Genomic DNA, 27,003 nt, shown 5'->3' with positions numbered 1-27,003 from the left:
CTGATCATTAATCTCTCCTCATATGAATTATCCATGACTGAGAAAAGTGTACTAAATAAGGGGTTAACTTTTATGCCCACTGTAAAATTTAACGAATTTGATTGGAAAGTGGATATGTGGCGTCATCAGCGCAATCTTAAATTGAAAGAATTTTTTTCTCACCAACCTGTTAAATTGGATGGGAAGATTGATGAACATCCTTTTAAACCTAAGTCAAAGTTCGATCCACAGACACATAATCCATCCATTAAGTGTTATTCACGTATGCTTGAGACTACAGTTAAAAACTCAATGGCTGCTTCCGCCTCATATAAAAACATGTCCTGTGATGAATTTTTAGCCTTGAAGGGGCTGAGCAATAATAATTCGCTGATTATAAGACCTGCGGACAAGGGTGGCACAATTGTATTGCAAGATATCGAAAAATACAAAGCTGAAATTATGAGGCAATTTGAAGATCAGAAGGTATATGTAAAATTAAGCAATGATCCTACTGTGCATTTCAAGAGAGAAATAGATGAAATTTTGTCTACGGCTGTAGAAAATGGAATCATAGACCTAACCACCAAGGAGGCACTTACAGTAACTGATCCAAATATACCCCTGATCTATACTTTGCCTAAAGTACATAAAGGCCTGGAGTGCCCCCCTGGATGTCAGATAATATCAGCATGAGGGTCACTGTTCAATGTTATTGCAAAATATTTGGACTATTTCCTGCAACCGGTTATTCAATCACAAACGACATTTTTATAGGATTCAAGAGATATGCTTCTTAAACTCCAGAATTTACAGAGTCTTCCTGAGAATTGTCTTCTTTGTTGCATTGATGTGGTCAGTTTATATACCAATATACCCCATGCCAAAGGATTGACAGCAGTTCAAGAATTATTAACTGATAACCCAAAATATTTAGGTCCTGATATTGACGTTTTTCTGGCTTTATTGGAACAGACATTAACAAAAAAAAATTCTACTTTAATGGTGAATATTTCCTACAAAAGCTTGGATGTGCCATGGGTTCAAACGTGGCACCGGCATTCGCCAATGCATTTATGTTCCAAGTGGAAAAACGGTTATTCTTGCATAACACAGAATTTAATGAGAAGTTGATATTTTTACGCGTTATATTGATGATATCATGCTTATATGGACAGGAACCAGAGACGATCTTGATATACAGATTGAATATATCAATAGAATGGATGAGACTATCCATTTTACCTATGGGGCTAGTTCACTATCAATCCATTATTTGGATGTTTTGATTACTAGGAAGGGAAAGCATCTTGAGACAAGTGTATACCATAAACCTATGGATAGAAATACACTGCTGCATGCGACCAGTCATCACCTTTATCAATGAAAAAAGGACTTCCCTATTCGCAGTTGCTAAGGATCAGAAGGATAACAAGCTGCGAAAATGAGACTCATAAGCAAATGGATGAAATGATCCAGAAGTTTAGAGCAAGGGGATATCCACTCAAAGAATTGGAAGTAGCTAAAAAGAAAGCTCTGTCTATATCAAGGGAGCAATGTCTAATTCCTAAAAAAAAGGTCTAATCAGGATAATTTACCGTTTGTTAGTAATTTCTCTATAGCAAGCCCTATGATTACTAAGACCTCTAAACAACTATGGCCTATGATAACGACAGATCCAAATTTAGCAGTGTTGAAAAATTCTAAGATTCTCAATTGTCATAGAAGAGGTAAAAACCTTAAGAACTGGCTGGTAAAGAACGATATTACTTCTTTTGGAGTCTCTCATCCTACCCATTTTTTATCTAAAGCCCCTGGTTCATACAGATGTACAGGATGTGTGACGTGTCGGCACAAGGAAACAGGTTCGTATGTCACACATCCGCTCTCTGGTTAAAAAATACTGATTACACGTGTTGTGCTGTGAGAGCAAATTTGTTATATATATATATATATATATATATATATGATTAAATGTCCCTGTGGGCTTGCGTATATTGGAAAAACTGCCAGTACCTTCAAGGAACGGGCAGCACAGCATAGGTCCGCCATACGATTGGCATGTGAAGGAAGGGAGATCGATCAACCAGTGGCTAAACACTTCAAAAATATGAAGCACTCATTAGCCACAATGAAATATAAGTTGATTGACCATATACCCAGCCCAATCAGGGGGGGTGATAGGAATAAAATGCTTCTGCAGAGGGAAGCCTACTAGATTTTTAAATGTAATACTGTTGCCCCCTTGGGTCTAAACAAAAATTTGGGTTTGTCTTGTTTTATTTGAAGATAATATAGATAGATCTCTCTGGAATACTGTGTTCTGTTTAAGTAATGGGCAAGATATAAGATATACCGTATCGTGATTCATTATATTTTTTCCATCTTTCAGGCTTGATATAGTTACTTTGTAATTTAGAGGAATTACATTAGACATATGTGTATATATGCTGTTTATTTTTGCCATATTATGTCTTTATGCTACCTATAATATTTGCAGTATATATACATTGCACTTTGGAGGTCTTAATATCAACTGTTTGAAGTAATGAAGTAATGGGTTGTGTGATAGGATCACTGGTAAAGTGGTCTGTGGCAGGTACATTTGTCCCAGATTCCTGTCTTATGTGTTTTAAACCCCCAGGAGAAAGTCTGCAGTGTAGCAGGCTTGAGTATCGGCTTTTTGAATAGCCGGTTTGGGACCTGGGGGTTGTGGGTGAGAGGAGAGGGAGGGCTCCACCAACGGCCACTCCAGGTTTTGGGCCTTGCAACCTGGTAACAGGCATGTTAAGGTTTCCACCTGAGAGTGGCCAATATAAGCCTAGTGTGTTTAGAGCTGAGTGTCTCACCTGGGAGAGCAGGCAGGGAGTTTGCTCAGAGACACTTGAAAACCCATTTGTAAGTGCTGTGCTGTGCTTTTGTTGCTGGCGATGGCATTAGGCCCTGACAGGTTCTTGTAGTGAGGGAAGTCACTTGTGAAGTTAGTGCCCCGACAGGGCTAGGATTTATGTTTGTTTTCTTTATGATTATTTCTGACATTGTACAATAAAGACTGGCGCAGACCAGCTTGTACTCGAATCCAGTCTGGCATACTGTTTTCCAGCTGCTGTGTGTGTAAGGAAGGAGTCCTCTACCCAGGAGAGGGACCCCCTAACCGGACTGTGTCACAATATGGTGGAGAATGCGGGCACCCACACACACTGAAGTTGCAGCGAGAGGAAAACTTTCCGTTTAAAAATTAAAGGGACAGACACCCAATTGGTGAGTGTGGAAATAACACTGTGTCCTTGGAGTCCCATAGAGGAGGCGTCAGCCAATGCTCAGAGAAGCAAGGTTCAGCTTCCAACCTACATCCCAGGACAAAATGGAGGACATTATTAAGGCCTTGCTCCAAGCTACAGCAGCTCTGCAGGAGACAAACAAACTTCAGCAGGAATCTACCAGAGCTCAGCAGGAGACTAACAGACTTCAACAGGTCGCCATTGAGGAAACCCGCCAGGCCTTAGCGGAAAACAGCCAGGCCATAAGAGAGGTGGTACAGCACTTGGTCGCCTGGTCCAGAGAGGTTACTGCTGGTCCTCCCACCCCCACTCACTCCGTATGAGCCAGTCACTTCCTCCAAAAGATGACTTCGGGCGATGATGTGGAGGCCTATCTCGCTGCATTTGAAAGAACGGCCAAAAGGGAGAGTTGGCCCAAGGAGCAGTGGGCAAGTCTGGTGGCACATTTTTTGTCTGGGGAGCCACAAAAGGCCTATTTCAACTTATGCCTGGCTGATTCCAAGGACTATAAAAAACTAAAACAGGAGATCCTAACTCACTTGGGAGTCACCACCTTTGTTCATGCCCAACGGGTCCACCGCTGGGAGTTCCATAGGGACAAGCCTCCACGTTCACAGATGCATGACCACATCCATCTGTCCTCAAAATGGCTACAGCCCAAGACGCTGATGGGACCACAGATCGTGGAAAGGGTCGTGATGGACCGGTACCTGCGATCATTACCTGTGACTCTGTGCAAGTGGGTGAGCCATGCAGACCCTAAGTCCGCGGACCAGTTGGTCGAGCTGGTGGAGAGGTACGTGGCGGCTGAGGAGCTGATGAGTATGCCCCACCGAGCCCCAATGGTGCACTGGCAAACTCCCACAGACACTGGTAAGACTGTTCCAGGGGAGAAGGGTGCTGGGCGGTGGAATGTACCTAAGACTGAGGGTGTAGAACCTGGAGACAGGCCTGCCAGGCCAGGAAGGTTCTTGCCCCGTAAATGACTAGACATTAATATGACTCAGTGTTTCCGATGTGGTGGTTTCGGCCATATTGCTGCTAATTGTTCACTTACAACTGAACCTATGCAATGTGATACTGCTCATGTCTACTGCAGGGGGTCTTTCTTTGCACAGACAGCCTGTACGGCTGACCGGCAGGCTGAGACTGATAAGCACATGTGTGTACTCACTGTAGATGGCAACCGAGTAGAGGCACTGTTAGACTCTGGTAGCTTGGTGACACTTATAAAAGCTGAGCTGGTGAACCCCTTGAGGCGTAAGGGGAAAACTGTTGGTGTGACCTGCAAACATGGGGATACTCGATATTATGTTACTGCCGAGGTGAACATCGAGACACCATGTGGTTCTGCTGTAGTTTCTGTGGGTTTGGTGCATTGTCTGGTGTACAATGCAATATTGGGGAGAGACTTTGCTCACTTCTGGAAGTTGTGGGAAAGCCGTTTTGTTCCAGAGGTGAACAACCCCGATCCATTTGAGAAGGTTGTGGCGGAGGGAGTTTCTTCTGAGTCAGAGTTATTCCCTTTTTCTACTGTGATTGGCAAACTAGAGAATGTGGAGCGTGACGGTGGCATGCCAACTGATGTGCCTCCCATTGAGGTGGGAAGTGTTGTTGGGCCAGGTGATCGTCTGCCTGATTTAGAGGTCAGAAGAGAGGTCTTTGCCGTGGAGCAGTTGAATGACCCTACTTTGGTAAAAGCCAGGGAGAATGTAAAAGTAGTTGATGGTAAACCTCTAGACCCTGATAGTCCTTTGTCCTATCCCCACATGGCAATGTGTCAGGATTTGTTATATCAGGTGACTAAGAAGGGGGAAGATATTGTGGAACAACTAATAGTTCCCAAAGCCTACAGAAGAACAGTGTTGGATCTGGCCCATGGTCATATAACGGCAGGCCATCTAGGGGTAGAGAAAACCACTGAGCGAATAATGCAGAGGTTTTTCTGGCCCGGGCTTCATAAAGAGGTGTCTGACTTTTGCGCATCCTGCCCGGAGTGTCAGTATCATGCTCCCAGGCCACATTTTAAGGGTCCACTAGTTCCATTGCCTATTATATAGGTGCCGTTTGAAAGAATAGCGATGGATTTGGTTGGACCCTTAATGAAGTCTGCCAGGGGACACCAGTATATTCTGGTCATAATGGATTACGCTACCAGGTACCCTGAAGCGATCCCGTTGCGCAATACGTCAACCAAGACCATTGCCAGAGAGCTAGTTCATGTCTTTAGCAGGCTGGGTATACCTAAGGAGATACTAAATGACCAGGGTACACCATTTATATCAAAAGTCATGAAAGAGTTATGCCGCCTGTTCAAAATTGAACAGTTAAGAACTTCGGTTTATCACCCCCAAACCGAAGGGCTGGTCGAGAGGTTTAACAAGACGTTAAAACACATGCTTAGGAAAGTGGTCGACAAGGATGGTAGGAATTGGGATTACTTATTGCCGTATTTATTGTTGGCCATAAGAGAGGTTCCCCAGTCCTCCACCGGGTTTTCACCCTTCGACTTGTTGTATGGGAGACACCCAAGGGGGTTACTAGACATTGCCAAAGAGACATGGGAGGGGCAGTCTAGTCCTTACAAAATGGTGATTGAGTATGTTTCTCAAATGCAGGAGAGAATTGCTGCGGTAGTGCCAATAGTGAGAGAGCACCTGGAACAGGCTCAACAGGCACAGCATAGGGTATACAACCACAATGCCCAGTTACGCTGCTTTGCTCTAGGGGACAGAGTGTTAGTGTTGGTTCCCACTGTGGAAAATAAACTTTTGGCTAAATGGCAAGGGCCCTTTGAAATCTTAGAAAGAGTGGGACAGGTCAATTACAAAGTTTACCAGCCGGGGAAAAGAAAGCCGGAACAGATATACCATATAAATCTGTTAAAGCCCTGGAAAGATAGAATGGTACTGTCGGCCATCCGAGCCCCTCCAGTAAATCCAGGGCCCTTAGTTCCCGAAGTGACAGTGGCAAAAACCCTGTCGGCAATTCAACAACAAGAGGTCAAGGAGTTTCTGATCAGAAATAGGGTGCTGTTCTCTGACGTACCTGGGAAAACCTTGGTCATTAAACATGACATAATCACTGACCCAGGGGTTAAAGTTAATCTAAAGCCCTATAGGTTACCAGAAGCACAAAGAGAATCGGTGTTGAAAGAAATTAAAAATATGCTAGAGTTAGGGGTTATTGAAGAATCACATAGTGAATGGTCAAGTCCCATTGTGTTGATTCCAAAGCCCGACGGGAGTGTGCGTTTCTGCAATGACTTCCAAAAGTTGAACAGTGTTTCAAAATTCGATGCCTACCCGATGCCAAGAGTGGATGAACTGGTTGAGAGACTAGGGACAGCAAGGTATTTAGCCACTCTTGACCTAACCAAAGGGTATTGGCAAGTACCATTAACCGAGAGCGCCAAACAAAAGACAGCTGTTTCAGAACCAGAGGGCTTGTTTCAGTACAAGATGTTGCCCTTCGGGCTACATGGGGCACCTGCTACCTTCCAAAGAATGATGGACAGAATTCTAAGGCCCCATAGACGGTATGCGGCTGCTTATCTGGATGACTTGGTCATTCATAGTCCTGATTGGCAGTCTCACTTAACCAGGGTACAAGCAGTGTTGGACTCCATCTATAAGGCAGGTTTGTCAGCCAACCCAAAAATGTGTTGTCTAGGCATGGAGGAAGTAAAATATCTGGGATACACCATTGGCAGAGGCCTGATAAAGCCTCAGCTCAATAAGGTTGATGCCATACAAAACTGGCCACGGCCTCTGAATAAGAAGCAGCTGAGAGCCTTCTTGGGAATTACGGGGTACAACAGGAGGTTTATACCCAACTTTGCCACCATGGCAGTCCCACTGACTGACCTGACCAAAGGCAAACAAAAAGTCATGGTAGAATGGAGTCCTGAGGCAGAGAAAGCTTTTCAGGAGTTGAAAGTAGCGTTGTGTTCCCAACCAGTCCTAATGACTAATTTTGAAAGGGAATTCATAGTACAAACCGATGCATCAGAAGTAGGTATAGGAGCGGTCCTGTCCCAGAACAAGGAGGGTGAGGAACACCCTATTTTCTATCTAAGTAGAAAGTTGAATGTGCATGAGAGAAACTATGCCACAGTGGAGAAGGAGGCATTGGCCATAAAGTGGGCGTTAGAGGCTCTCAGGTACTACTTGGTTGGAAGAAAGTTCAAATTGATCACTGATCATGCCCCTTTGAAGTGGATGTCCGAAAATAAGGACAGTAATGCGAGGATTCCGAGATGGTTCTTGGCGTTACAAACTTTTAAGTTTTCAGTGGAACACAGGCCAGGAAGCCAGCTGGCCAATGCTGACGCATTGTCACGCATTCATTGTTTGGGGGCTTCAGTTGTTCCGCCCCACAGGTCGAAACAAAGGGGGGGATATGTGATAGGATCACTGGTAAAGTGGTCTGTGGCAGGTACATTTGTCCCAGATTCCTGTCTTATGTGTTTTAAACCCCCAGGAGAATGTCTGCAGTGTAGCAGGCTTGAGTCTCGGCTTTTTGAAAAGCCGGTTTGGGACCTGGGGGTTGTGGGTGAGAGGAGAGGGAGGGCTCCACCCATGGCCGCTCCAGGTTTTGGGCCTTGCAACCTGGTAACAGGCTTGTTAAGGTTTCCACCTGAGAGTGGCCAATATAAGCCTAGTGTGTTTAGGGCTGAGTGTCTCACCTGGGAGAGCAGGCAGGGAGTTTGCTCAGAGACACTTGAAAACCCATTTGTAAGTGCTGTGCTGTGCTTTTGTTGCTGGCGAGGGCATTAGGCCCTGCCAGGTTCTTGTAGTGAGGGAAGTCACATGTGAAGTTAGTGCCCCGACAGGGCTAGGATTTATGTTTGTTTTCTTTATGATTATTTCTGACATTGTACAATAAAGACTGGCGCCGACCAGCTTGTACTCGAATCCAGTCTGGCGTACTGTTTCCCAGCTGCTGTGTGTGTAAGGAAGGAGTCCTCTACCCAGGAGAGTGACCCCCTAACCGGACTGTGTCACAGTTGTTACAAGTTTGACAAAAGTTGATGACAAATGTAGCTATTAAGGATTTAGTCCATTATTGGTTATGCTGATTGGTGTATACATAAACATTATGAATGTATTCCACCTCGTTTTTAACTGTATGTTCTTTGTATTTGTGGTTTCCATGGTGATAGATGTGACGTGTATTGGTAAATACCGGGGAAACCAGCTGACCTCCGTGAGGCGTCGCAAGAGATGACGTCAGTACACGGAGGTGGATGGTGACTCCGGGGTAGTCTGCACACTGGGTGATTTGCTATTTAAGGAGGTAAGATATGTGTATATGTATGTCCCTGACGAAAAATGTATTAAACATTTGAAACGTTGGCAACCAATATCTAAGTTGATGATTCTTGAATAAGAAAGCCGAGGAGTGCCGCCCATTGTGTTGAGCTATATATATATATATATATATATATATATATATATAAATCACAGGGGTTCTGCACTCACCATAATAATATGCATAATAAACAGTGGGGTTTTAGTTCATGAATTGATCATTATTATTATTATTATCCTTTATTTATATGGCGCCACAAGTGTTCCGCAGCGCCTTACATAGTACATACAACTAATGGGTGAACAAGAAACAAGTAACATACAGTACATTACAGTACAGGACAAGGACACAACTTATATACATTGCTGAAATAGTGATTAAAGCACTCACAATAAGCTGCCGGGAATTGGCGGTCCCGTATCATGCATTTAAGTTTGCAGCCCATCGTCACGGGACCCCAATTTACTGCAAGACCCTACTCTATTGCTCAGAATTATAACATGGACAAAGCCATCACATTAGTGTTAAACTCAGGGTATGCTGTCAAGGTTTAAAGCTCACAGCAACTTTGCTTTTAAACGTGAGACAGTTACCAAGCAAACCTGTTGCAAAGCTTCTAGGAAAACAGCTGACACAAGTTATTTAAACCAGTTAAAAGGGGTGCATGAGAAAATGTGATCACAAAAATGATTAATTATAAAAATGAATCAAAATAAACAAAAAGCACTATTCCACAGCACTCACAATTCCTAGATATGGGGTGCAACATGGTATGTGACCACAGTGTTTAAATAGAAATCACAGGGGGTCTGCACTCACCATAATAACTAATAATAATAATAAACATAATAAACAGTGGGGTTTTAGTTCATGAATTGATCAATGCATTTAAGCTTGCAGCCCATCGCCACTTTACTGCAAGTCCCTACTCTATTGCTCAGAATTATGACATGGACATAGCCATCACATTAGTGTTATACTCATAGTATGCTATCAAGGTTTAAAGCTCACAGCAACTTTGCTTTTAAACATGAGTTTAACACTAATTTGCTGTTGCCATGAGCTTTAAACTTTAAAGTTGGGTCTCATGACGATGGGCTGCAAACTTAAATGCATCGATCAATTCATGAACTAAAACCCAACTGTTTATTATGTTTATTATTATTATTATTATTATTATTATTATTATTATTAGTTATTATGGTGAGTGCAGAGCCCCTGTGATTTCTATTTAAATAATGTGATCACATACCATGTTTCACCCCAAATCTAGGGATGGTGAGTGCCGTGGATTAGTATATATATTATATTATATATATATATATATAATATTATAAGGGATAGGAAATGAAAGAAGTGAAATGTAAACAAAGGGGGGAATTAAATAAATGAGTCCTGCATAAATAAAAACTCCCATACCAATGAAAACGAATATTTAAATGGATACTAATATTGCATTAAACTCTTCTCATATCAAAACAGATATAAAGGAGGGAAGGGCTCTGTGGTGGGGAGAAGGAGTAGAGATCTAGGGAGATCTATAATAATAATAACTAAAGTGTGGCGAGGTTTTGATAAATGTAAGTATAGGCTTCTTAGTATAATATAGTCAAATAGAGATGTTTAGGTAGAATGTATGGTAGGCAATAACTTGAGGCTGGAATTTGTCGGTTTCATAGATAAGAGTCTCTATCCAAATCGGTTAGGCAATAACTGTTGGCAGTAAATTCAGTATAAATGTGAGGACGGTGATGGAAGTTGGTGGATAAGTCAAAAGACGTAATAAAACAGTAGGCAATAGACAAACTCTATGTATTGTGAGAGAGGTGAAGTAATGGAATCAATTCTGGATGTGATTGGTTTACCAAGGGGATTGGTTGTGTTTTTATGGATTTCCAGTAGGTGGTAGAATACAGGGATGACCGGGTTTGATGTATTGAGGAAATTATATTTTTGTTTATTTAAGATACTTGTTGAGTTGCACAAATCTAAAAGGGGCAATAGTTCTTTATGGAAAATACTTGTCGGGTCTACCCTTTGTTTTTGCTATGTATATTTATCATTTAGGATTCTATGTGCCTCCTTATATCTGTTCTATTCATAATTACGATTCCACCACCTTTGTCGGCCAGCTTTATCACTTTTTCTTTGTCCTTTTCTAGTTGCCTCAGTGCCTCCCTTTATTCCCTGGAAAGGTTTGATCTTTTACATAATGTTTTCAGGTCTAATTTATTAATGTAATTGAGGACTGCCTTTTCAAATGTTTGCAGATATTTGCCTTTCATGTGGCTGGGGTTGAACGTTGATTTTGGACTTAATGTTGTGTGTTTATATGTATTTTGTTCAACATTTTTCTGTATGCTAATGTTTTTATCCATGAAATATTTTTTTAGACTAAGTTTTCAGGTGAAACTTTTCACATTCAAATGCATGTTTTATTAGTCTAATTTATTTGTGGGGGCAAATTTGAGTCCATTATTTAAAAGTGTAATATGTGGTTCTCTTAAGGTGGTATTACTTAGGTAAAAGATTTCAGTTGGTTTAATTGATTTGGACTGTGTTGGGTTGGGTTCATCTCTAGTTCTATTCTTCTTTTATTTCCATCCCAGACATTCTCTCCTTGTGTGTCCAATTTCCTTTTCATTGATTTTTCTGTCTTTTGTTGTTTTTTTGTTATGCTGTTTCCTAATTCTTTAAAACAGTCTCCTCATTTTTTATCTTGTGTCAGGGTATCCTGTTGTCTGTGGTTATCACCTTTGATTCCTTGTGTTTCTAGATTAATACCTCTAGTCATGTTTTTCACTAAATCTTGCCACCCCCTTTCAAAAGATTTTCGTGCCAGGTCTGATAGGTGATTATTTTTGTCTTCTGGTTCCTCTAAAGAGTAAATGGAAAAACTATCATCTGATAATTGACTATCGTTAGCTGTTAATTGACTATGGATAGTTAGATCCAATAAATTGATATTGTCATTATCTGGTTGTCTGTCTGTCTCTGACTGAAAATTCACACTGCAACATAGTGTCTTTGTCATTCTGATACTGCACTCCTGTTCTCTGAGGTAATATGAGCTGGGAGGAGAAGGTTAATCACCACCACTGTGAAGAAGGATCATATACATAATCCGAACACCCAGCTGAAAGTTTTTGACTACTGTTTTATCACATTTTTGGACTTAACCACCGACATCCTAATTCCATCACCATCCTCACATTTATACTGAATTTACAGCCAACAGTTATTGCCTAACAGATTAGGATAGAGACGCTTATCTAGAATTTACAGCCAACAGTTATTGCCTAACAGATTACGATAGAGACTCTTATCTAGAATTTACAGCCAACAGTTATTGCCTAACAGATTTGGATAGAGACTCTTATCTAGACTTCACTATATGACGCCTCAAGTTATTGCCTACTGGACATTCCACATAAACATCTTTATTTGACTATATTATACTAAGAAACCTATACTTACATTTATCAACACCTCGCCACACTTTAACGTTATTATTATAGATCTCCCTAGATTTCTACTCCTTATCCCCACCACAGAGCACTTCCCTCCTCTATATCTGTTTTGTTCCAAGTCAGGGAAGTAAGGACAACCCTTTGGGGTAGAAGCTAGTGCTGTAACATGAGCCATTATTTAGGAGCACTGACCGCAAAATCAATTTTATTTCTTCTCATATCAAACCTAATCAGGAAATATCAGGGTGCCAAAGTTTATATAGCTATATATATATATATATATATATATATATATAAATATATATATATATATATATATATATATTAGAAAAAGTTGCAACCAAATATCCTAATATATACAAAAATAGAAAAAATCCCAAATCAAGAAACTTGACGCAGCATATACCATGTTGTTGGCTTAAAAACTTTAACAACTGAGATTGAGTGGTTTCTGGAAGAGTACCGATATATGGTTCACAATGTTTGTAAAAACGTTGGATACCCCACTCTATATCTGAAAAGGTATCTCTGCGGTCGAAATAAATGAGATCTAAAAGGGCTAACTGCAAGTCACCAATTAGTGGTACAGTATTTTTAATCCATTTACTAAGAAGATTCTTTTTCGCAACTGTAACGATAATTGTAAAAATGGGGATGAGGTGATTGATATTGGATATTGATTTCTAGAAATTAAAATGAGCAAATAATAGTAGGATTGGATGGAGAGGTGGATGAAGCTGGAACCTTTGATTAATAAAATATAGGACCTTATTCCAGTAGTGTCGGGCTTTTGAACATGACCACATGCAATGAATAAAGTCTGCATGCAGGGCATTACACTTTGGACAATGATCAGACTGTCCAGGAAACATGCAATGAAATTGGACTGATGAGACATAAGCTCTATGTATGGTTTTTAAGTGCACCTCTTGTAACATTGTAGAACCCAGCACTTTCAGGATTTTGTCTGAAGGGTGAATAGCAGCTGGGAAATTTGTTAGTTTGGGCTGGTCTTTATACCAAGCTGAAGAAAGAGATCTCCAATGGTGTATAGGAACCTGTGCTATCAATTAAGGGTATAAATACCTAATACGAAATGAATTAGAGGACAAAAAACATAATAATGATTGGAGTGCATTAGTGTGGTAGGATTCTGAGTATTGAGTTGAGGAAATTTACTAGATATAAAATGTTGTAATTGAAGGAACATAAAAAAATGGGAATTGGGGATCTGAAATTTATCATGCAATTGTTGAAATGAAAACATATGTCCTCCTGGGTCAAAAACATCTGATATGGCTTTAATTCCCTTACATTTCCATTGTAGAAAGCAAGCATTGTGTACAGATGGTGAGAAGTCAGGATTACCCCAAATAGGAATATATCTAGGGCTAGTATGATCCCCCCAAGTTTCCTATTGGTCGCCACCCAAGCTGAGAAGGTATCTTTGAAGAAGATGTGTTTTTTTATGTGCAGGGGAATGGATGACCTTCAAAGGTGGAGAAAAGCTACAGGGGCAAAAGAAACGAAAAGGGCCTCGTCTAATAAGTGAATTGTAAAATGTTCACTATTAAGAAGCCAGTCAGCCACATAGTGAAAGAAAGCTGCATGTGAAGATGCACAGATGTCAGGGAATCCCATGCCACCAATTTTGTGTGGTTGAATCAAACAGAGCCCTGATATCTTAGGTTTTCTAGATTGCCATATAAATTTAGCGAATGCTTTAGAGCATATATTAATATATGTTTTAGATAAAGCTAGTAGTAGCATCTAAATACAGTTAGAGAGTTTGAGAAATAATACACTTTTAATCAAAGCAATTCTCCCAAGCAGTGAGAGCGATAAATGAAGCAAGTTATCCAATTGGTTTATATTCTTCCTAACAACTGGTGAGAAATTTAAATCATAAAGTGTATGTAAATAGGTGGGGATATGAATGTCCAGATATTTGATAGATTAGAATGATGTGCAATATGAAATTGTGATAAGACTGGTAGTGATAATAATGGTTGACAAGAGGAGGATAATGGGAGTATCTCTGACTTTTGGTCATTAATACGGTAGCCAGAAAAGGAACTACATTTAGCTATAGATTCCATTATTTTTGGAATAGATGTAGCCAGATTCGATATGAATAGCATCATATCATCAGCAAATAGTGATACCCTCAACTCCAAGTTCCTGATACGTATCCCTGTGTACAAAGAAAGGTTGTGTAAGGTTACTGCAAGGGTTTCTAGTGCTAAAGTGAACAATAAGGGGGAAAGAGGGCATCCCTGCCTAGGCCCCTTTTTGTATAAAAAAAGGGGGAGATAAGAAACTTTTGGCTAAAAAATACAATGAAGGGGACATGTAGAGAGATTGTGTCAATTGAATAAATTTAGCAGGAAGTCGAATCTCCAAAGAGCCTCATAGAGGTGATCCCAGGTTAATTAGCAGCTATTGAGAGCTTTTAAGTACCCCAACTACCTTCAGCAGGCCTATTCAGGGGTATCTATAGTGATCCCCAAAATCAGTGCATCTTTTGGGGGATGTCAGGCAGATTTCCCTAAATCTAACAGCACTTTTCGCCAGGTGCGAATTTGCTGGGTTACGTTTTCGCCAATTTGTAATTGAATAAGTGGGGATGAGCGCGATACTTTTTCGCATGGAAAACCAGCAATTTTGGCTAAAAGTCTGGAACTTTTCACACCTAATGGAATATGCCCCATAGACTATTACTATGCTAAATACTTTGTTAAAAAAACTTATCATATACATAACATTGACGCTTGTCAGAATCCTTTAGCTAGTCACAATAATAACATATGTAACTGCAAAACTATTGTTAAAATCTATAATTTATGCAATAGTGAAATACATGTAAGAACCTTTTCATATTATTCCTATACTTCAATAAGGTAAAACCAAAGATAAAAATGAATGTAAATGTAAATACACAGGACAAGAATGCACAAAGATACTAGGAAGTGTTTAAGCAGAGGATATCTAAATATTAAAGAAATAGAAGTAATGTTAACTCTAATAGGGAGTTATTTCAAACTCTCATTTAGGCCATGAGGGTATAGTGTATTCAGGGTAATGATCCAAAAAGTCCCACATTTAGCTAACGTATTTTCTCGATCTCCATCCTCTTTATCTATTTTAATATGTTCAATTCCCAATAATTTTAAGGCTGCAGGAATACTCTGTTGGCACTGTCTGAAGTGTCTTAAAATACTGTGATTATATATATTATTTTTAGATTTTGCAAGTGCTCCCAGATTCTAATTCTCAGTTACCTTTTGGTCTTACCAATATATAATTTTCCACAGCTGCAAAGTAATAAATAAATTACCTTGGTGATATTGCAGTTAATCATACCTTTTACTTTAAATTCTTTCCCCTTTTCACTCATAAAGGATTTTTTACCCTTAAACCATGTGGACAAACTTTACAATTGCCACATGAGAAAAATCCATCTAGTTTATTCATAAAAAAGGAACATCTATTGTTAATATCTTGTACAGTGGGTAGTATACTTGGAGACAAATATGAATTCAGGATTCCTGCTCTTTTAACAATTCTCACCTTAATAATAGCAGCTTTAGTTAGTGAAATTGAATACCCTTTTTCTAAAAACCTCTTTTTATATACCTCAGAATGCTTTTCAAATTTTTCCAGGGTACTATAGTTTTGTCTCAATCTTATTAGTTGAGAAAATGGCAAGTTATTTTTCCATTTCCTATGATGACAGCTGTGAGAATATAAGTAGCTATTACTGTCTTTCTTCTTTAAAAAAAGTGTATGTTTGTATTTCTGTACACTCATTTTTACAGTGATCTGCACTTTATACAAGGTCTAAAAATATAAGTCTCTGTCTCTTGAAAGTTGGACATAAAACTGAGATTGTAATCGTTAACTTTTAAATATCTCACAAATTCTTCAAATTCTTATTTTGTCCCCCACCAGATCACTAAAATGTAATCTATGTAATGTTTAAATAAAATAATATTGTCAGCAAAGGGATTATGTGCAAAAACATATTTATTTTCCCATTCCCCCATATACAAATTTGCAAGATGTTTTACGTCCAACTTCCAAGAGACAGAGATTGAATTTTTAAACCTTGTATTAAGTACAGATCAGTGTAAAAATTAGTGTAAAGAAATGCAAATGTATTTTCATGAAGGTAGACAGTAATAGCTACTTATATTCCCGCAGCTGTCATCATAGGAAATGGAAAAATAACTTGCCCTTTTCTCAACTAATAAGATTGAGACGAAACTATAGCACCCTGGAAAAATGTGAAAAGCAATCTGAGGTATATACTGTATATAAAAAGAGGTTTTTAGGAAAAGGGTATTCTATTTCACTAATTAATGCTGCTATTTATAAGGCGAGAGTTTTAGATAGAGAACAGTTACTTTCCTATCAGAAAGAGAGAAACATTGGGAGGGGAGAACCTGAAAAAATGAAATGTGCCTTTATTAACCAATATAATAATTCCCATCATGAGATTCAAAAGGAAATACTGGCACATTATTAAAATGGAGCCAATATTATTTTCTTATGTATCAGATAGACCAGAGGTAATTTTTTAAAGAGCAAGAACCTTGATGGATATTTCTCGTGTGGCAATTGTAATGTTTCTTCACATGGTTTAAGGGTAAAAAATCCTTTATGAGTGAAAAGGGGAAATAATTTAAAGTAAAAGGTCTGATTAACTGCAATACCACCTTTATAATTTATTTATTACTATGCGGCTGTGGAAAATTATATATTGGTAAGACCAAAAGGTCATTGAAAATTAGAATCTTGAAGCACTTGCGAAATATAAAAAATAATGTAAATAATCAGTGTTCCTAGACACTTCAGACAGTGCCAACGGAGTAATCCCGCAGCCTTAAAATTCATGGGAATCGAGCATATTAAAATAGTTAAAAAGGGTGGATATTGTGAATATATGTTAGCTAAATTGAAACTTTTTGGATCATTACCCTAAATACTTTATAGTTACCCTCACAGCGTAAATAAAGGTTTTGAAATAACTCCCTTTTTAAAGGGTTAACAACATTTATCAAAAAAAGGGTTAACATTACTTATATTTCTTTAGTATTTAGATATCCTCGGCTTAAACACTTCCTAGAATCTTTGTGCATTCTTGTCCTGTGTATTTTTATTCACATTCACTGTTATATTTGGGTTTACCTTATTGAAGTATAGGAATATATGAAAAGGTTCTTGCATATGTTTTTCACTATTGCATAATTTATAGATTTTAACAATAGTTATGCAGTTACATATATTATTATTGTGACTAGCTAATGGATTCTGACAAGCTCAATGTTATGTATATGATACATTTTTTTACAAAGTTTTTAGCATAGTAATAGTCTATATTGTAATGTGTTGCCAGTAATAGATGTATTTTATGTAATTTATTGAATGTAATGATATTATGTTATTGCAATAGTGTATCTGCAAGCATTAGTAGTTTTATTTGTAAAAAATGTGTTTGTGTCAACTATGTTAATGAAATAAAAAAATCTGCAGGTGTGGCAGTGTGCACAGATTAAATTTTTATCTTACTAACCTTATTTAAATGCATTTATGTAAGGATATGGTTCTTTTTAATGTTTTCCTTATAGCAATTAGTTCATGCTGCAAACTAGTACATGTTGCTAGCAATCGACACATTGTTTGTAATTTATTGAATTAAATGATACTTTATCACTGTAATAGTGTATGTGTAAGCACCAGTGCATTCTTTTTTTATGTAAACCTTGTCTGCATTTCCTGTGTAAGTGATAAGTAAAAAGCTGCAGGTGCGGCAATGAGAACAGATGAAACCATTGATCTACCAGCCCTATTTAAATGAGCTCTACTGACCACCAGACAGCCTCCTGACAAACTTCGATGATGAAACCCGTAGGGGGTCGCTTGGTGATTCCATCATTTGTTGAGAATTTACCCCGGGAGGAGTTCCCGGAGATGTTCAGGACACTGGCTGGGTTAATACTTACACTGTTTATGCTTGTTATACCAGTGGTGGTTATAGCGCATGCAATGTTATGCATGCTACTACTGTAGACTGTGCATGAATTGCAAATAAATCTTATCCATTTGATGCATGATGTGACACCCCCCTTCTTTGTGCTTATATATATATATATATATATATATATAGTATTCAAATACAATGCTCTGCCCAATCACTGTGTCCAGCAGTGATAGGGACACAGAGAGGGCAAGAGGTGGAGCTGAGGTTGTAAGGGGGGGCCAGGGACAGATATGGGTAGCAGAGCTGAATGAGGAAATGGTGGGTTGCCAGGGACAGAGCAGCAGAGGCTGCTTGTTCTATAGTTGTCAAAGAAAGTCACACCAGGGGAGGAGGGGCTGCGGATGCCACTGGCTAGTAATGAATCTCCTCTGTATTTGCATAAATCCCCAACAGTCACTCTAGGAAGGACTTTTGCCTATAACAACTGCCTGTTGTTCCCATAGAGTATGACACACTCACTGGTACATAGGATGCTGCCAGGTCTTAACCTCCAGACAGTAGAAGCTTATACAAACAGCAAGAGTTCCCAAGGTAAAACTGAAGTAGTAGTACAAATGTAATAAAACCAAGGAGTAGCCTGCAGCCATGAACAGAAGCAAGATAGAATGCACATAAAATAACAGATAGTGTGAATATCATCAATATTAAGTAATGATATTGCAGGGTAATTACCACTGAGAAGCATGCACTGCAGACATTAACAGAATACTATTGCAAATAAACACAACTACATAAAATAGTGGCAATGTCAGACAATAGATATATTGCAAGAAGGTATAGCAATAAACTCAGATTCACATGCAGCTGGCAGTATGGAAGTGTAGCCTAACATATAATGCAGATTGAAATAGCAATATATTATCCAGCGTGTGTATAGTAGCAGCAAGAGATATATACGTTCATTGCTGGAATATATGAAATATGTGAAATAGCAAAAGTACACAACACCAATGGCCTTCTGAGTGAATTTGTAGCATAATGAATGTTCAAGGTATGCTTGCTACAGGTACAGGAATTGCAAGGCAAAGCCAGGACAGGAACCAGGGATATCAAACAGCAGTTACTGGAACACAAACCATATGGCACAACATCCACAAGAAACTATCTCTGGCAAATCAGGAATGGTCTGGCTGCCCTTTAACAGAAGTCAGAGCCAGTCCCATGTGAGCAAATGAGACCATGCTCTGGTAATTACCACAATGAGTAGCTGAGTTCTGCATGTTCACAGAGTCTTCCCAGCTGGTAGCAGTCACCCTGGACCAAAACTCACTGTGGCTGTCTTTGACTGTTAAACCTCTCAACTCTGTTTGGAACCTGCAACAGACATGAGCTGTCATGACTGCTCATAACAGTACCCCATTCCCCCTTGAGAAAGGGATAAAGAACCCCTAGACCTGGGTTTATCTAGGAACTAAGTGAAGAATGCTTCCTTCAATGTGTTTACACAGGAATCCATGATATTTCCTCTGGTCCATATACCTTCCAGTCTACCAAGAAATTAACTTTTGGACACATTTGGAATTAAGGATTTTTTCCACACCGTGCTCTAGGCCAGACAGACTTGAATTCCTTGGACACCAACACTGGTTTCAGCAGAGAAAAATTGAAGGTGTTGAAGATCTTAAGGAATTTGGATAGCCACTGCATTCACTTGTTTAAAGATTTGGAATGGTCCAATGTATCTGTGACCAAACTTCTGTGATGGTTGTCTAAGTTTACTGGTCTGGGTGGACAACAATACTTTGTCATCTACTTAAAAAATATATGGACTATGAAGTCTATCTGCAAAGGCTTTTCAGTGGAATAAAGCCTTGTTAAGAGCAGAAAGTACTTTCTTCCAGATAACAATAAGATGAGAAGTCATGTTTACATTGGAATATACTGCACCAGGAATTACAGAGGAAAATTAATTTGCTACTTGATGATATCCATAGATGCAAACAGAGAAACTTTAGTGCATGAATGACATGTATTGGTACAAGCGAACTTCACCAACAGTAATTGTTCCACCAAGTAATTTTGAAGATTAGAAATGTAACATCTTAGATATTGCTTTAATGACTGATTAACTAAATCTGTCTGACAATTTGATTATGGGTGGTATCTGTCATGCCTGAGGGTTGGAGTCGGTTGGAACAGGCATGGGAGGCTGAAGTGAAGACTAGGGAGGCATGGTTAAAGTTGAGAGGCTTGAGCCAAGATATCCTCTTGTAGGAGGTGAGGAGTTAAAGTAGCTATAGAGAATGATGGGCCCGAAGGCAAGGACAGCAATGCAGTGTCTTTATTAGCATTGAGTAGGGCTCAAAACTGGAGAAAATTATACTGTATAGATGTGCAGAATTGGGTTGGGACTGGTAATGCTGGATTGTTGAGTAGGGCCAGAATGACCAGTAATGGTGAACTGAAAACCTGGATCAGTTTGAGAGCGATAGTGATTAACTGGATTTCTAAATCAGTTGGAGATCGATGAAGGTGTTTTGAAGTTCTGAATCAGTTTGACAGATGATGATGAATTTGATATCTGAATTAGTTTGGGACTGCTAATGAATGTATCAGATAGGACTGATGTTTGGAGATGGCAGCTGTAATCGATGGTTGGAGGAATCAGATGAGACCTATGATTGGAAGTATAGAATGATACCAATTATTTTAGGTATTGGATGGGACCAATGATTGGAGGTATTGAATGAGTCCAATTTATGAAGGTATTGAATGAGACAGATGTTTGAAGGTATTGGAGGCATCATATGGGACCAATAATTGGAGGTTTTTGAAAGGGCCAATGGAGGCAGCAAGAATAAGTCTCAGTGGTAAAATCGAACTTTAGTGCAAGATGGTAATGCAGACTTGTTTACCAGATTTAGAAACTTTAAATAACAGACTGGGACTGTTCAGATACTGAGTATCTGGGCACTCAGGGCCTCAATTCAGACCTGCTCACGAGTGCTGAGTGCTCGCAAGCGGGTCAATGGTGCCCTAGTGCACATGCGCACGACGGAGGGAGCTCTGTCATGTGCATACGTGAGACCCGCATAGCGACAGCCAAGCTGTCGCTATGGGTCTCACACCAAAGGGGGCATGCTGTCGATGGTGAGTGACAGCACGCCCCCTTTGGTGGGCGTGCTGGGGGCGTTGCTGCCCAGTCAGAGGCATTCCCATGGGAACGTCTACTGTTTGGGGCCGGCCCCACTGACATCACTAGTGATGTCAGTGGGAGTGCCTTTGGCTCTGATAGAGCCAAAAGCACTCCTGGGCTTGTGGCAGCGAGACCCTAACGCAGGGTCTCATCGCAAGCCCGATGGTCGCGATGGTCTTGACAATCGCGACCATCTTTTTGGCCGCTCGCATAAGCTGTGGGTCATCACCCACAGCTATGCGAGCAGCCAGGAGGCCGCTCCATTTTTAGGTAGGAGGGCCCTGATTCAGAACGAGCGCTCTGGTCAGAGTGTCCGGCTCTGAATCAGGCCAACAGTACAGAGCAAGAAATAACATTGATTGGCAATGTGAGCCAGTCAGGATATGGAATTCATATGGGTGGATCCCCAGGGATTGGATGCTGCAATCATCTGGTCTAGATGCAGCACTTTGAGTTTAGGAAGAGTGTCAGTTGACAATGTCCAACATGGCTGTGCCCATACTGTGGTCTTGGAGGGAACTCTGGCTTGCAGATTGTGTACCACCATGCTGGGGAGACACGCTGTGAGCATGGGACAGCAGAGAGCCATCTTCATGCTCAGTGACCGGACACTGAGTGGACATGACAGGAGCAGCACAGACAGACCTCTACACCAGCCAGGAGCAATCTGATATCCAGGAGTGACACACAGCATGACAGGGCATCATCATTAAACTGGACAGGTACCGGAGAGGTAAGAAAGTGGTTTTAAGTGTCCGGTGCATGACAGCACACCCCCTTTGACAGGTGGCCCCAGGACACCTCTTAGGTTTTTGTCGAAACTTGGCATGGAAAGCTCATATCAACTGGGGAGTGTGGACATCAAATGCAAAGGTCCAGGAACATTATTACGTGCTGTAGCCCTTTCAGTCAATTAAGTATTGGAGACATCCATAACAGATTCTAGAGTACATAATATTTGCCACTTTGTACTCAACTTCACGATGAGTCTGGACGTTGGGTGCCTTTGGAAGTTCAGAATGTAACCAATTAAGTATGAGTTGTTTCAATAAAGAAATATGGAAGGAATTGATATACTCAGGAAGGGAAGTAGCTTGAGTTTGAATGAAACTGGATTAATTATATTCTCAATGGCAAATAGCCCTATGTAGCAGGGTGCAAATTTCATGGTTTGGACTCAACCACAGATTTTGCATAGATAGCCAAACTCTATCACCTTCTTTGAGACTGGCAACTGTTCTCCTCTTCCTGTCAGCAAACTTATTTGATACTTAGAAGCCTTCACAAGGTAGGAGCTGATCTCTTTCCAAATATTGGAAAAGTGCTACAAGGTACAGGCAGCAGCTGAAACCTGTGAGGAAGGAAAAGGCTGTAAGGGTGTAGGCCATAGGTGGCAAAAAAAGGGCATGTAACCAGATAAACAATGCTACTGATTGTTATGAAAAAATTCAGCCCAAGGAAGCAGGTTATCCCAGTTTTCCTAAGAGGAGCATATATATATATGAAAAAAATACTCTAGGTCTTGATAGACTCTCTCTGTCTGACCATTGGACAGTGGGTGATAGGCAGTGGAGAAATTGAGTGTGACTTGGAGTTAGGAACACAAGGAATGCCAAAACTTGGTGACAAAATGCTCTCCCCAGTCATAAATGATTTTCAGAGGTAGTCCATGGAGTCTGAAGATTTCTTGTATAAATAATTGAGCCAACTTGGGAGCTGACAGAAGACTGGTTAGGGGTATGAAGTAAGCCATCTTGGTGAACTGGTCAACTATCACCCAGATGGTTTTGAACTTATTAGAACTGGAAGATCAGTAATAAAGTCCATTGACAAATATGTCTACTGTTTATGTGGAACAGAAAGAGGAAGTAACTGTCCAGCTGAAGACTGTTGAGGCACTTTATGCTGGGCACATTTATTACAAGAGACAATAAAATCTTGGACATCTTTTCTGAGAGGGGACCACCAGTGAGATCTGGAAATTAACTTGAAAGTCTTTTGTATGTCTGCATGCCCTGCAAAGCAGGAAATGTGAGCCTAAAGTAGCAGTTTCTTGAGTACTGCCAGATTGACAAGGGTTTTCCCAACAGGTGGTGAGGATTCTACTCTGACTGCAGAGAAGGCCACAGGATCAATGATGAGATGTTTCTCAGCAGATGTAGTCTAATTTTCTTGCTCCATGGAGTGAGAGAGGGCATCAGCCTTTTGGTTCTGGTCCCCTGGGTGAAAAGACTATTTGAAGTTGAAGAATAAGAAGAGAGTCCGTCTGGTTTATCTCGGATTCAAACAATGGGCTGTCTTAAGGTATAAAAGGTTTTTGTGGCCTGTCAGAATAGAAAAGGGATGTACAGCACCTTCTAAAAGATAGCACCACTCTTCCAAAACTAACATAATAGCAATAACTTTTTGATCCCCAATAGAGTAGTTCCACTCAGCAAGAGTGAATTTCCTGGAGAAGAATCCACAGGGGTGAAGAAGAGCATTGGAAGAGCACAGCTCCTGACTCCTGTGGAAGAAGCATCAACTTCCAAGACGAATGGCTCTGTGACATCAGGGTGGCGAACAACAGGAGCATTTCTGTTTGATTTTTTGGAAGCCTTTCTTTCTTTCCTCTGACCATCTAGATGGATTGGCACTTTTCTGGGTGAGAGTGGTAATAGGTGCAATGATGGTTGAAAATATCTTTATGAATTTACGTAGTTTGCAAACCCCAGGAATCGCTGAACAGACACGAAAGTATTAGGAAGTGGCCACTCCTGAATTGTTTGGAGCTTTTGGGAATCCATTTTAAAAACCAAAACCAGAAATTATATATCCCAGGAAAGGAATAGACTTGACTTTGAAGACACACCTCTCCAATTTGCAATAAAGGTGATTGGAAATGAGCTGTGTCAGAACCACCTTTACTTGCTCTCCACCTTTACTTGTTCTCCAGATCTTTGGCCAATATGAGAATATTGTCAAGATAAACAACAACATGTTTGTACAACAGATCACAGAAGATCTCATTGACATGGTGCTGGAATACTGTGTGAGCATTGCTAAGACTGAATTGCATAACAAGGTACTCATTGTGACTATCATGTGTGTTAACTGTGGTCTTCCACTCATCTCCTTCCCAAATTTGTGTGAGATTATATGCTCCTCAAAAGTCCAATTTGGTGAAGATGGTGGCTCCAGTAACTTGGTCAAAAAGCTCTGTGATCTGAGGGAGAGGATAAGGGTTTCTAATGGTGATGTCATTCAGACCCCTGTAGTTATAGCAGGGGTGCAAAGCTCCATCCTTTTTGATGAAAAAGAAGCCCTCACCAGTGGGAGAGGTGGAAGGGTGGATGAACTCTTTTTCCAAATTCTCTTGGATATAGTCAGTCATTGCCTTTGTTTCTGGAAGCAATAGCAGATAAATTCACCCTCTGAAAGGAGACCTCCCAGGGATTAAATCAAATGGACAATCTCATACATGGTGAGGAAGCAGTACATCAGCACTGCCTTTACTGAAGATGTCAATGAATTCTTGATAAGGAGGAGGAGGAATAACCAAAAGAAATGTTACTGCAGAGCATAGTGGAAGAACCTTTTGAAGACAAGAACTTAATCATGAAAATCCCCAGGTGGTAAATTGTAAAGTTGCCCTGTCAATTTAAGGATTATGTAGACGGATCCAGGGCAAACCCAGAACTATGGAACACAATGCCCTGGGTATGACAAGGAAACTTAAAAGTTCAGAGTGCAGAGCACCAATATTGACTCACAGAGGTCAAGTCTGAAGGGTAATTGTACCTCTAGGATGCAGCTTTCATCAACAGCTGTGAGGTAGATAAAATGATGTTGACTCTTTGTAGGTAATGCCTATTGCTGGACTACTTCAGATGTGACAAAGTAGCCTGCTGAGACTGAAACCAACATAGCAGAGACTTGCTTGAAGCACTTGGCTACTAGATGAGAAACTTAGAGAGTGCAATCCTAACTTAGAGGTATATTTACTAAAGTGAGAGTTTTTAGAAGTGGAGATGTTTCCCATAGCAACCAATCATATTCTACTTAACACTTAACTAGGATATTCTAGAAGATAATAGCTAGAAACTGATTGGTTGATATGGGCAATGTCTTCACTTCTAAAAACTCTTACTTTAGTAAATATACCCCTTAGCCTCTCCTTGTTGAGTAATGAGTAGCAGTTCTCTGGATTCTTGGGACAATTGTTGAGTTGATGAGAATAAGCAGCACAGTATAGGCAGATACTCTCAGACTATCATTTTAGTCATCCTTCCTTCTGACATAGGAAAGAATGGTTGATTTCCATTGGATCCTCTTTGGGAGGAGAAACTGACTGAAGCAAGACTATTGCCCGAGGTTTAGAATGAACAAATCTCCCTCTCTTAATAGCTCATTCATTAAAATGTATGTCCACTGTGGTGCACAGAGATATCAAGTCCTCTAATTTGTCCAGAAGATCTTGGGCAAGAAGAACATAATTAATTTTATCTGATAAGCCATTCCAGAAAGCTGCAAAGAATGCTCCATCATTCCAAAAGAGCTCTAATGCCAGTATTTCAAACTGCACCAGATACTGGCCTACAGAATTTGAAGCCTGGCATAGATGTAAGAGGTCAGAAGATGCATACGACACTCTCCCAGGCTCATCAAAGATTTGTCAAAATGGTGTGACAAACTCCTTTTAAGATGTTAGGATGAAATCAGATTTTTTACATAAGGGTAAAATCCAGTCCAAAGCAGATCCTGATAACAGTGAGATGATATATGCCACATTGGTATAGTGTGTTGGAAAATTGCTGGGTTGGAGCTCAAACTGAATTTTACATTGGTTTAAGAAACCCTTATAATTCTTGGGATTCCCATCAAATTTTACAGTAGTAGGATTGTGCAGATGAGGTGCCGCTGAGGAAACACAAATTGGATGAATCAGAATGGATGCAGAGGCAGCTCCTGAGCCTCTAAAACAGTGGTGTCAAACTCGGGCCCTGCAGCTGCTTTGGGACTACATATGCCCTGCCACAGTTTTAGCATGCCCTCATTGCAAAACTCTGGCAGTGCATGCTGGGATGTGTAGTTCCACTGCAGCTGAAGGGCCTGATTTTGACATCACTGCTCTAAAAGTTAATTGAATGCTATCTAGCCAGTTAGTAAGTTTTTAGAAGAACTGAAACACCTGACCCTTTGCCACCTTTTGGTGTTCTAGATGAGCAACAAAGTGTTATGTCTGAGGTTTGGAGTTGGTCAGAGAAGACATGGAAGGCTGAAGTGAAAACTTGTGAGGAGTGGATGTAGTTGGGAGGCTTGAACCAAGAATGCCTCTTGTATTAGGTTAGACGTTAAATGAGCTTTAGAGGATGATGGGCCCTAAGGCGAGGACCAGAATGCAATGTCTTTATTAACAGTTAGTAGGAATGAGAACTGGAGATAATGAAACTGTATACAGTAGATGAGCAGAATCGGGTTGGGACTGATGATACTGGATTGTTGAGTAAGCCCGGAATGATGGGTAAAACTGAACTGTTGAGCTGGATCAGTTTGAGAATGATATTTTAGAACGGGATTCTGAAACAGTTGGAGAACTATGCTAATGTTTTGAAGTTCTGAATCGGTTTGAGACAATGATGATGGATTGAGATCCTGGAGTAGTTTGAGACCGATGATGATGAATTGGATTTCTGAATCATTTTGGAACTGATGATGAATTTATTGTATGGGACCGATAATTGGAGATGACAGTTGGAATTGATGATTGGAGATTGGATGATACTGATGATTGGAGGTATT

Source organism: Taudactylus pleione, unplaced genomic scaffold (assembly GCF_031769625.1).
Source record: "Taudactylus pleione unplaced genomic scaffold, aTauple2 ptg000151l, whole genome shotgun sequence".
Taxonomy (NCBI): domain Eukaryota; kingdom Metazoa; phylum Chordata; class Amphibia; order Anura; family Myobatrachidae; genus Taudactylus; species Taudactylus pleione.
Note: the sequence above shows the minus strand (reverse complement) of the source record.